Genomic DNA, 13,282 nt, shown 5'->3' on the forward strand with positions numbered 1-13,282 from the left:
TAACTGGCTAACTCTGGTCAGGATGTAGGACTGTCCTAAAGTAAGCTGGCTTTAGTTTCAGATATCTAGAAATATTTAACCCACTGCTCTTTTCTCACAATTCTAAAAATAGTAAGATATTCATGTTGGCTCAGGAATACTAGATTCTATCCCATTCAGATTTTTTTCTTTCCTGCGAATGTTTTTTTTATTTTTTTTATACTCTGAATTTTGCAGAATAGAAGTCTCTATGAGCACTGATTCTATCATGTGCTTTTTATGAAAAAAAAAATATGGCAACTGCAAGAGAAAAATTATTTTCAAAATGTTCCATAACAGAATATTCTATACCTAAGTCAGGTGTGCATGTGCGGAATGTCCTGTGCAATCTTATTTCAATGCCCAATTTGGCAGTTTTCTGAAAGGACAGGGGTAGGGTCATAGCAAAAGTTGTTGGTGCTAGCAGTCTTAAAACTGAATGTGTATATGGAGAACTAGCTCATTGGAAATTCAGTTTTGTGTCAGCTATTTTAGTTTTGTTGGGTTTTCTTTAAACATTATTAGCAATCTGATTTTTTTCTCTGTTTATTTTGTTCTATGATTTTGTTGAATTCTTTCAAGTCACAGGAATGAGTAGTTTTTTAGAATAAATGCAAACAGCTGTCTTCAAAATATACAACTTGACCAACTGCATATTTTAATATAATAAGCACTATTCAAATGGATGCTGAGTCTGGCGATAAGATACTGAATTTCGAGTTGTTTTTGTTTAAAAAAAAAAAAAAGAAAAACCTGCTGTATCATACCTGGTTATGATGCTGATAAATAACCTGGCAATTGTTGCATGTAATGTTTTTTATTATTGACTTAATAAACAAATTTCAACATAAAAAAACTAAATAAGACATTAAGAGGATGTTTATCACAAAGTCGTTTCTCAATCTTTCAAGTAGCATGAACACCCTAATTTTAGAAATTTTTAATGTTGTCCCATCCCTTCCCCAGTGAGCTGTTCCTACCACAGCAGTGCCACTTACTGCTGCTGCCAGCAGTCACTCTGATCTGTCCTGTGACAAAAACTTGAGGCAAACTAATAATACATGTTGCATGAACTAAAGCACATTGACATTTTCACATTTGTTCTTTACTTATATCAGGTTATCTTTTCAAACGGTGCTTCACAGATCTTTATTGCTAGATTATGAAATAGTTTTTCAAAAACATGGAAGATTCAATAACTTTAGCTTGATCTACCCTGGAGTTATTCCCATAATAAGCATACATTTTGTGATAATCAAGAGACTCCTTTCCTTAAGACAAGTCTTTTATAGATAAAACTTTTTATAGATAAAACGTTTAAGTCTTTTATAGATAAAAACTTTCTTTTTTTCGGCTACATAGACACACACACACTGGAAAAGAACAGGAGGTGAGGAAGGGCAGGCTCGGTGTGAGCAGTAGGCAGGACTAGGCAAGCACCTAGGGTGCTGGAAGTGGGTGGGCTGCCGTAGGCGGACGCAAGGGCGCTATTTTTGAAATCAGTGAATGAAGGGTGAAAGTGTGGAGTGTGGAGGTTTGATGAGCGGGAGAGCAGGAGATAGATATTGGGCACAAGGCATGGAGGTGCGCAGCATGCAGAGATTGGCAATTTCTGGGAGAGAGACCACTTGACATGGTGATGTCAGCACCTATGACAGCTGCAAACCCTCGCACCGGCACTGAGGAAGAACTCCCATTGTAGAGAGTTCACAAGATTGGCTCCATTCTCTTCATAAAGCTCAAGAATTGGTTTATACACCGAAAGCATTCTATCATGCAAGTAATTTATGTGAACTGACTGGCTTACCCTTCGCAGGAGAAAGCTTGGGGCTTTCCTTGGAAGCTGATGTCAGGGTGATGGACTTTGGAGTGAATATATGTAATAATGCCTATGATAACATTTCCATGCACTGAGAAGTCTTCAATCATCGGTCTCTCCAGGTAACATTCTGGTGGGATGGATTCTTTGCCAGCATGGATAAGGATAATCAACATCAAAACTTTAGCTAACTTCATTGGAACTTATGTAACAGTTATATCTAGGTAAAAGCTCTGCTTAAGACCTAAGATGACTGTAAGAGACTTAGAGTGTCTGGATAAAATGCAGTATATCCAAATAAACAAATAAATTCAAAAGCAATGTAAATTACACTAAAAAAAACATAATAAAATCTATTTAATTTTAATTTTATTTTCCTCAAGAAATCAGGTGCTTTGGTAAAGCAGGCCTTTAGGCATAGCCCCACAAGTGCACTGTATCTCTAAGGCTCTATTATTGCCTTCCTGTTTCTATCTTTGCTGCCTGAGTTTCTTTCTCTTCACTAGTATTTGCAGTTGGTTTCTGCATGCTAGGGAGGAATATTATGCTAACATAAGAGTAGAACTTAACAAAATGAAAACCTGAGTAAGAGGGAAAAATAAGAACTAACTACAATAATAAACCAAAAATAAAAATAGGAAATTAAATTTGCTCCAGAAAAATCTCAAGGATCTTAAAGGTAAGTGGGGAACAACGATTCAAATGTCCTTGTTTCTTGAAAAAATGTCTCATTCCTCAAATGTATTCACTTGGGTTATCTGTACTGAGCATAACTCAGCCAGCCAAATTTATAGCTGCAAAGAATTTATATGAAGCAACAGGAAGTATATAAAAGGGAGTTCATAATTAATTTTCAACAGCAGTTAGCAAATGCAGATTATAATTATACTTCAATTATGTCTAATAAGATGATTGCAATTGTATACTTTAGTAAATTGGCAGATGACTTTATTTTTCTGATCTCAAAGGAATATTTTCATTTTCTGATTTCCATCACTTTAGATCTACTTTGTATTTTATGCATCATCTGCCATTATCTATTTAAAATTTGATTCAAGAAACTTTATTAGCATAAAATTAAGAACATGTGTTGCCAAAGTAATGCACTGGGGGGACGATTTTCAAACGGGATCTAGTTGCCTACATCTGGAGTTAAATGAGTAGACCCTTGGGTTTGAAAATCGTCCCCCACTGAGCTTCACTAGGTGGGTGTACTTAACTGTTTTTAAAGGAAACATTTTGAGGGTGTGATTTGGTTGGGAAAGTTAAACTACAGGCTGTAATTGAATTTTCAAAATACTCACATTTTCTCACCTGTAGCACAAGCTGCAGCAAAAGCAGGGGCAACTATAAAGATAATTTTGTTCTCTTAGCAAATTTTCAAAGAGAAACTATCCATCTAATTTTCAGTCAGCATATTAATGGTTTTCACATTGATTGTAGGGTATAGTCTGATAAAATAAGGTTTGAACATAGAAATGTTTCTTAGAATCATTTAGAGATTTAATATTGATTTTTTCTTTATCTGAAATAAAGAAAATTTTTTACTACAAATTGTCTGGTTTTATTCTAGTGCATGCTGTGCTGCATTAATTATTGGTTAATAAAGCTCTGGAGTAAAAATAAAACACATCTCTGAAATCAAATAATAAACCTTTTGTCTATAAGGCAAGAAGAGTAGAAAAAGGAGATAAGATAAAGGGTTTTCATCCAAGCAAGATCTCCTGGTATAAAACTTTTATTTCTGCTAGTGGTGAACCCCAATACTTAAATCTAACTTTTCCACACTTCCACTTCATAGTGGATAATACTTTGAAATTGTCTGCTCAGTGTGCTGTAACATTCAAAAAAGCAAACAGAATGTTAGGAATTATTAGGAAGGGAATGTTTAATAGAACGGAAAATGTCATAATGCCTCTGTATCACTCCATGGTGAGACCGCACCTTGAATACTGTGTACAATTCTGGTCACTGCATCTCAAAAAAGATATAATTGCAATGGAGAAGGTACAGAGAATGTCAACCAAAATGATAAAGGGGCTGGAACAACTTCCCTATGAGAAAAGGCTGAAGCGGTTAGGGCTCTTCAGCTTGGAGAAGAGATGGCTGAGGGGGGATATGATAGAGGTCTTTAAAATCATGAGAGGACTTGAACAAGTAGATGTGAATCGGTTATTTACACTTTCGGATAATAGAAGGACTAGGGGGCACTCCATGAAGTTAGAAAGTAGCACATTTAAGACTAATCGGAGAAAATTATTTTTCACTCAATGCACAATGAAGCTCTGGAATTTGTTGCAAGAGGATGTCGTTAGTGCAGTTAGTTAGCTGGGTTCAAAAAAGGTTTGGATAAGTTCTTTGAGGAGAAGCCCATTAACTGCTATTAATGAAGCTGGCTTAGGGAATAGCCACTGCTATTACTGGCATTAGAAGCATACAAGGCTGGTACAAGGGTATTATGTGCTCTAGGAACCTTCTGCCTTGCGCTCGCCCCCTTCAGGCATTTCACCGAGGGAATAGCCTCTGCTATTACTGGCATCAGTAGCATGGGATCTTCTTGGTGTTTGGGTACTTGCCAGGTTCTTATGGCCTGGATTGGCCACTGTTGGAAACAGGATGCTGGGCTTGATGGACCCTTGGTCTGACCCAGCATGGCAACTTCTTATGTTCTGTGGCTAATTCTGAGAGCTTGTGCTCTGTGCTCCAGAGGTTGCTGGTTCAAGACCTGCTATTCTTTATAGTAAGATGCAGGAAATGTATCTTCAACTCCAACAGACCACACTAGGAATACAGTAGAGTCCACTGCAGGTCATCTGTCAACAAAAAGAATATGTTGCTGGTCACATTGGAAATTCATGGTTTTACATTATTGATACACAATTTCTATAAACTGAGAGCAATCAAAGCCCTAAAAGGAGATGGAAATTTGCACTACTAGAAAAAAAAATCCAAATAATGCCATAAAACATTGAATTAGTGAACAAGAATAGAGATATTGATAACCAAGCTAAACTCCCCCATGACCTTGGTGTGTATTGATGCTCACATTTTAATCATTTGTTCCACTAATGACTTTTATTTATTAATAGTTTAATACACTTAAAATTCTCAGTATAATGTACTTATCTTGTGTAATTCCTCATGTCTACAAAACTAACAGCCCATCGTAAATTCAATGCAATTTCCTTGATCTACACAGATCCATGTTTCTGAAAGCTTGTCTTCATCAGAGGCTTTCTATTAGAGGGCACTGCAATTCAACTGATGGTGTGATCTGCAGCATTTATTTAATAACATCTTGCTGTCACCACATAATTGAAACAGAGGTACATGCTCAATTACTGTCCAATGCAAATCTTCAAATAAATGATGTTTTTTAGCATGCAGTGCTGCACTAAGGGTGCGTGTAATTTCAGTGTTCATACATCTTTTAGGTTCAGTCAACCTCATTTTTACTGGCTGCTTGATACGACCCACATAAACAAGGGACATGGGCAAATTATAACAAACTACAAACTTTGAATTAAAGTTTGTCACAGTTTTGTGTGTATAACTTAAACCGAAATTAGATTAATCCAATAATTACCCTTATATTTTTTGTGCAAAAACCAATTGCCACGCTGAAAATGGCCCATGTATCATATCTTCTTGAGTTCCAATTGGCTCCAACATAGCTCTTATTACTTTATCATGATTGTTACAACCCTAGCAGTATGCAATACGAGGTAAATCTTTGAACACACTATGAAGTGATAACACATGCCAGTATTTTGTAAGAGCTGCTGAAATCACCATAGAATATTTCTGAACATACACTATACGCTGTTCATCTTTCCTTTGTTGGGATATGAGCAATAAATTTTGGTTAGCAAATAATGTTCTCATATTTCTACATATAACCTTCAGGGAATAACCTCGCTCCAAAAAATAATGTTCTAAATCTTGAACCTGTACTTTAAAATCTTTTACATCTAAACATATATGCCTTGCCTAATCCTTTTAACAACCAAGACTCTGAGAATACCATTATTATATATAGCTCCTAAAGTCAGAAAGCTTTAGAGAATTCTCCAGGAAGACTGATTGTATCATCAATGGGCTCTATTTTAGAGACTTTAGATCTACTTTTGTGGTCATTTTTGTAACAATACTAGTGCTGCAGACTTGGTCTTTTATTCAAGACATAATTCATATGTCAAAAGAAATACATTATATGTGTGTACACAATTTTCATCAAATGTTATTCCTTTCTAAACATTCTTATCCAACATTTTTCAAACTTACAAAGCATAGACATTAATTTAATCTTAAATTTCTGCTACCTTAATATGACCAACAAACAACATATCAATCAATTTCAAATACACTGCAAGGGGCCCAACCACACATCACACACCCAATCATACTCAATCATACCAAACATGTATAAAGGCAATCCCTCTTTTTCAATCCTACCCGATCAAACCACAAAATGTTCTCACAATATTGCTTTAAACACTATGGGCCAAATTGTAAAAGGTGCGCGCTGGCGTAGATTTGTTCGCACAACCCTGCGCAAACAAATCTACACCCAATTTTATAACATGCACGTTCTGCCACGCGCATGTTATAGCACACGCAAGGGGGTGCACAATTGTGCAACTTGTGCGCCGAGCCGTGCAGCCTTCCTCCGTTCCCTCCAAGGGAACTTTCCTTCTGCCTCCCCCCACCTTACCCTCCCTTCCCCTACCTAACCCGCCCCCAGTCATACCTAGAACCCCCCCTTACCTTTGTTGGGTAAGTTGAACCTGCCTACTGGCAGGTGTAGCTTGTGCGCTGGCCGATGGTTGGCCCGCGATCCAGGGCACAGCGGCAAATGTCCGCTGTGCCTGGAGGCTCCGTCCACACTCCCACCCCCGCCCCCGGACCGCCCCGGACCACCCACACCCCCCCCCTTTTGCAAGCCCCGGGACATATGCGCGTCCCGGGGCTTGCACGCGCCGCCAAGCCTATGGAAATAGGCTCGGCGCGCACAGGGGCAGTTTTTTCTTGGGTTAAGCAAGTATGTTAATGCAAGTAGCCTTTAAAATCTGCCCCTATATTTCCTCAATATATATTTATAAATATGTCCTTAATCTCTAGTGTTTAGGACAGATCCAATGACAATGAAAAAGTTTCAAGGTATACAATTCCTTCAAGCAAATTAACTGGTGTATTCTCTCAGGGTTACTTAATTTCAAAAATTGAGCAACTAGGAAACATGTCAAAAAGTTATTATAACTTTCATGAAGGAAAATCCAAACTTGTTACTTCATCAGTATCGACATTCTTCATGCAGAGGTTTACGTTAGCAAATAGAACATGTCATTGGCAAAGTCATATCACAAGGTGCAAAAGCAGGTGAAGATTATCATATGAAGGGTATGCTCTGCAAACACTGCTAGCCCAACATGTTTCGTTGGCAAAATCTTCTTCAGTGGCTTAATCATTTAACCAAAACCCCTTGACATTACAAAATGGCAGGTGAACACTGATTTGGTTGATGTGAAAAAACCTCCATTAGGATGGTTGCCACCATCGGGGTTCATATTCCGTAGTGCACTGTTTTCGGTTTATCTGGTGGCATTGTCCAGTATGACAAGAACATATTTATTTCTTAGAGTCAATCTCTCTAGTGGCCCCTCCACTAGAGAGTCTTAATTATGGGCATTGGTATGAGGCGATGCCCGAACACCAGCAGGCCTTGTGAGTTGGTAGGTTGGGCAGCACTGGCAAATCAACTGATCCTGTTTATGAAGGCCTGGCCAATAGAATTGTACCAGTATCTTTTCTCAGGTCTTTTCCTTCCCCAGGTGACCCACTAGAAGATGGCTGTGTATAACTACATGACCTTCTGATGATAGGTTTGGGAATTAGTTGTTCTGTCACTTCTCCTTTCCACACTTACTTTTGTGACTTGGTAAAGTAAATCCCCATTCATTACAAATAGGGAGGACAGGGTCTGTAAAAATTGATCTCCAGGGATTATGTTTCTGACTGTTTGGATTTGTGGGTTTCATGGACCCTTGGCCCGAGGTGAGTGTTGATACCACCTGTGGAGAGGAGCCCCACAGGTCCTCACCGTCGGGAGGTGAGGCCAGCTGTAGCAGGAGGTCAGGTAGTAGTGGCAGAGAGATAGGGCATCCTGCATCATAGCCCATGATCGCAGGAGCTTGTAGAGAGGATATTGTGAGGTGTTCCTGAGGAGCAGGGTAGAGACACAGTTCAAAGGTAACCCACAGTATTCAGGCAGGACTGGAGATGCAGTACCAGAGCAGGAGCCTCCATCAGAGGAGTGGCTAAGCAGGCCCCGAGGAGCAGGGAGTGTGAGACAGGAACTGAAGGAGGAGTACAACAGAGACTGTCCCAAGGGACGTGACAGCGTAGTGAGCGAGGCTCTAGAATGATGACATAGGCTGATCCGAGGAGCGGGGAAGCCTGAATCAAATCTCCGAAGCAACGACGTAAGCCACCCCGAGGAATGGGGCTGCGCACAATGATATCTCTGGTAGAGAAACAAGGCACTGCGCTGAGAGTGGGGAAGCACGGAGTGCAGTCACTATGTAGAACATAGGCACTGCCCGAGGAGTGGGGAAGCACGGAGTGCAGTCTCCCAGGCAGGAAGGTGGTCTGAGGAGCAACCCTGAGAAGCATGGATGCCAGCAGGCAGGGTCTCTGGAAGGCGCAGGGGGTAACCCGAGGAGCAGGGAAGCCTGTATCCTGAGTCTCCAACTGGAGCGTGAGCAGGCCTCTGAGGAGCGGGTACCCAAGCTAGAGTCCAGAGTCGTAGGCTCAAAGGCTCAAAGGGAGGCCCGGTGGTGCGTGCATGCGCCTAGGAAGGCCCAAGAGTTGGCATAGGTGGTGGCAGTGTCCCGGCCTCCACGAGGAGCCCTGAGAACTCGGAGATGTGTGGTGTTGGCGGCTAGCATCAGCCGCGAGCTGACCCGGAGAGGAGAGCAGACCAACACATGTCGTGAGTGGAATCGGTCGACAATCATAACACTGTCCACCCTTGTATATGCTCCTGGCCAAATTAAAGGATTCATCCTTTGTCTGGGCCCACCTAAAGCTCCCTAGATCACCCCATTTTACCACTTAAAGGGGCCAGGTAGGACATTCTGGGTGGGTGGTTGCTATTCCTCTGAGTTCAAACCCTCTTCCCTGACTTCCTCCAAATTAGCAACATAGGTGCATTTGTCCTGTTGGCATTGCCTCTGGAACTTAGGAGTCTAAGAGTGTGTTGTATTTGGGTTTGAATATCCCTCAGGTTTGCTCAATTCTGTATTCCTACACTGGGGATTGCTGTATATGCCCTTGCAACCCCTAATGACCAGCTTATAAGAACTGATCAGGCATTCTTCAACCCTTCCCCCAGTTTCCTGTCTGTTATATTCCTATATAAATAGCAATAATATTCAGAGGATAATTATAGGTAAAAATGGGTTATATTTTCTCTTAGCTATAATAAGATAACATATCTCTTCTAGCAGTAATAAAATAAATTACAATAGAACATAGTATAAAATACAAATGGAAATAGAGAGCAGAATAGAACAGAGAGCTAAGCTAAGCTAAGCTATGTACAATTGGTGGCAAATTACTTCCCTGAGAAAATCAGCTCTAGGAAGCTATCACTGCAGGCAGAATCTCTAGGCAATCGAAGAGTTAACTGCAGACAGGATTTCCTAGGCAGGTGAAGTATTCTATCTTGTGCCCCATCGTACAATATTCGATGTGAAGCAAGAGATTTGGGCTGTATCCTTGATTCAGAGCTGAGTATGAAAGCGTCAATAAAAGCTATCTCAAAAGATGGCTTTTATAAATTACAAATTAAAAAAAATTGAAGCTGCTATTGCACTCAAACAATTTCTGCATTGTTCTGCAGGCTCTGATTTTTACCAAAACTGGACTATTGCAACGCTTTATTACTGGGTGTGCCAATGTCAACCATTCGACCTTTGCAGTTATTGCAAAATGCCGCGGCTTGGCTTCTGTCCAATACTAAGAAATTCGATCATGTTTCCCCTGTTTTGATGAAATTACACTGGTTACCAGTGCAGTTTCGAATTCAATACAAATGCCTGACTTTAATTCATAAAGCTGTATACGGTAACAACACTGAATGGTTAAATGATTCACTTCGTATTCATGTTCCATCCCGCAATCTGAGATCGCTTGGTCAAGCTTTACTGACAATACCATCACCAAAATTAGCCCATCTTGGTTCAGTGAGGAAAAGATCATTGTCTTTGGCTGGGCCCAAGCTGTGGAATTCGCTCCCCCATGATATTCGTACAGAGACAAATATTAACAGCTATCAGTTATTAGAGATGTGAATCGGAATCTGATCGGTTTGCGGTTCAGATTCAAAATCTTAAAATTGTGATCGTCCGGCTCGATTATTTTTTTGTTATCGGCTCTGCCCGAAACGATAACAAAAAAAACCCTCCCCCACCCTCCCGAACCCCCAAAAACCGCTTTAAAATTACCTGGTGGTCCAGTGGGGGCACGGGGAGCGATCTCCCACTCTCGGGCTATCCAGTAAATGGCCAGCGCCATTTTTAAAGATGGCGCCAGCCATCCAGTGCTCCTACCATGTGACAGGGGTCGGCCAATGGCATGGATACCCTGTCACATGGTAAGGGCAAAGGGCCATCGGCGCCATTTTTATTAGTGGCAGCCGATGGCCCGAGAGTGGGAGATCGCTCCCCGCGCCCCCACTGGACCACCAGGTAATTTTAAAAGGTTTTTTGGGGGGTCAGGAGGGTGGGGGAGGCTAAGAGGGTCAATTTAAAGGGTCGGGTGGGGATTTTTTATCGGGCCATCGGCGCCATTTTTTTAGTGGCAGCCAAAAATGGAGCTGATGGCCCGAGAGCGGGAGATTGCACCGGGACCCCCCCCCCACTGGACCACCAGGTAATTTAAAACATTTTGGGGGGTTCGGGAGGGTGGGGGATTCATTTAAAGGGTCGGGGTGGGTTTAGGGGTTGTTTTGGTGTGCCGGTTTTCCCGCCCTCCCCCTCCCCTGATTTACGATTTTTCATGATAAATCGGGGGAATTTCTATTGTATCGCAACTCTAACGATGTTTGACGATTTAGAAAATATCTGACGATGTTTTTAAATCGTTAAAAAATGATTCACATCCCTATCAGTTATGGAATTTTTTGGATTGGGCATGGATTGGGCAGGTTGGGAGGTGGATATCAGGCAGGGGCTGGTTGTGAGCTTCACCCTGGAAGCCGGTATTCCCCCGGGAGGAGCCCATAGGAGCCCAGCCACTGGGACTTAGGTGATTCACCCTGGAAGCCGGTACTCCCCCGGGAGGAGCCCGTAGGAGCCCGGCCACTGGGACTTAGGAGATCACGGAGGCTGGAGCTGGAGCAGGCAGGCAGGGATCAGGAGTCAGGCAGGAACTGAAGCAGGCTTGGACTGAAGCAAGCAGGAACTGAAGCAGGACTGGCTACTGGAACCAGACAGGAGCTGAAGCAGGACTGGCTACTGGAACCAGACAGGAACTGAAGCAGGACTACCTACTGGAACCAAGCTGGAACTGAAGCAGAACGGGTTTCTGTTTCTGTCTGGCAAGCAAGCCAGACAGAAACAAGACTTGGGCACGGAGTGAAACAAGTCTCAGGCAGGAATGGAGCTGCTAACGCAATAGCACACTCCGGGGCACGGAGCAACTGAGAACCGCAAGGAACCCTGTTGCAAGGCAAAGTCCTGGGCTCCGCGGCGGCCTTACATAGGCCGCGGTGTCTGACGTCATGGATAGGGCAGAGCTTCCAGTGGCGGGAAACAGCCTTCATAAGCGCGGATTGCGTGCGCATGCGCCTAGGGAGAAGGTGTCCAGGCAGGGCTTCTCGGGGGATGCCGCGAAACAGGCCGCAGACCCTCGGAGACGGGCCGGGACCAAGGAGGTAAGGGCCTAGTCGCGGCTGCCGCGACTGGACCGCAACAGTGCTTGTGTTTTTTTGCATGTTCCTGTATGTTCTCTATTCTCCGGTCTCTTTAGAAAAGGCTTGTTTAAAGAGCCATGTTTTTTAAGTTTTTCTTAAAGGTTTTGAGATCGCTTTGTAGTCTGATCTCCGGAGGCATTGTGTTCCATAATAAGGGGCCTGCTAATGATAAGCCCCTTTCTCTTACTTGTGATAGTTTTGCTATCCTTACTGAGGGAATGGTTAGAAGTGCTTTATTTGCTGAGCGAAGGTTTCTTTGTGGGACGTGTACTCGTAATGCTGTGTTTAGCCAGTCTGCTCCTTTATCATGTATTAGTTTATGTATTAGTTTCATTCGTGTGCCATTAAAATCAATGGGGAAGTATTTGCAGCCTATTTTTGGCTGCAGAATTGGGGTTTTCTTATCAATTTTGATGAAACTTATGGGCAGCAATAATCAGAAGGGGAAAAGAACTCCAAAGTACTTAGACTGTGGCAAAGTGGCACCAAAGTGGCATGAATACCACAAATATTACACCAGAATCTAAAATATCAATAATAGAGATATGAATCGTGTCCTCGATCGTCTTAACGATCGATTTCGTCTGGGAGGGGGAGGGAATCGTATTGTTGCCGTTTGGGTGGGTAAAGTATCGTGAAAATCGTTAAAATCGTGAGCCGGCACACTAAAACCCACTAAAACCCACCCCGACCCTTTAAATTAAATCCCCCACCCTCCCGAACCCCCCCAAATGCTTTAAATTACCTGGGGATTACAGCGGCGGTCTGGAACGGCGGCGGTCCGAAACGGCCTCCTGCTATTGAATCGTGTTGTCTTCAGCCGCGCCTTTTTGCAAAATGGCCACCGCAAAATGGTGGCGGCCATAGACAAACACGATTCGACTGCAGGAGGTCGTTCCAGACCCCCGCTGGACTTTTGGCAAGTCTTGTGGGGGTCAGGAGGCCCCCCCAAGCTGGCCAAAAGTTCCTGGGGGTCCAGCAGGGGTCTGGGAGCGATTTCCTGCCGCGAATCGTTTTCCGTACGGAAAATGGCGCCGGCAGGAGATCGACTGCAGGAGGTCATTCAGCGAGGGTTCCGGACCCGCTGAACGACCTCCTGCAGTCGATATCCTGCCGGCGCCATTTTCCGTACGGAAAACGATTCGCGGCAGGAAATCGCTCCCAGACCCCCGCTGGACCCCCAGGAACTTTTGGCCAGCTTGGGGGGGCCTCCTGACCCCCACAAGACTTGCCAAAAGTCCAGCGGGGGTCTGGAACGACCTCCTGCAGTCGAATCGTGTTTGTCTATGGCCGCCGCCATTTTGCGGCGGCCATTTTGCAAAATGGCGCCGGAAGAAGACAACACGATTCAATAGCAGGAGGCCGTTTCGGACCGCCGCTCTACCCAGGGTAATTTAAGGCATTTGGGGGGGGGGTTCGGGAGGGTGGGGGATTTAATTTAAAGGGTCGGGGGTGAGTTTTAGGGGGTT

This window comes from Rhinatrema bivittatum, chromosome 2, assembly GCF_901001135.1.
Source record: "Rhinatrema bivittatum chromosome 2, aRhiBiv1.1, whole genome shotgun sequence".
NCBI classification, from domain to species: domain Eukaryota; kingdom Metazoa; phylum Chordata; class Amphibia; order Gymnophiona; family Rhinatrematidae; genus Rhinatrema; species Rhinatrema bivittatum.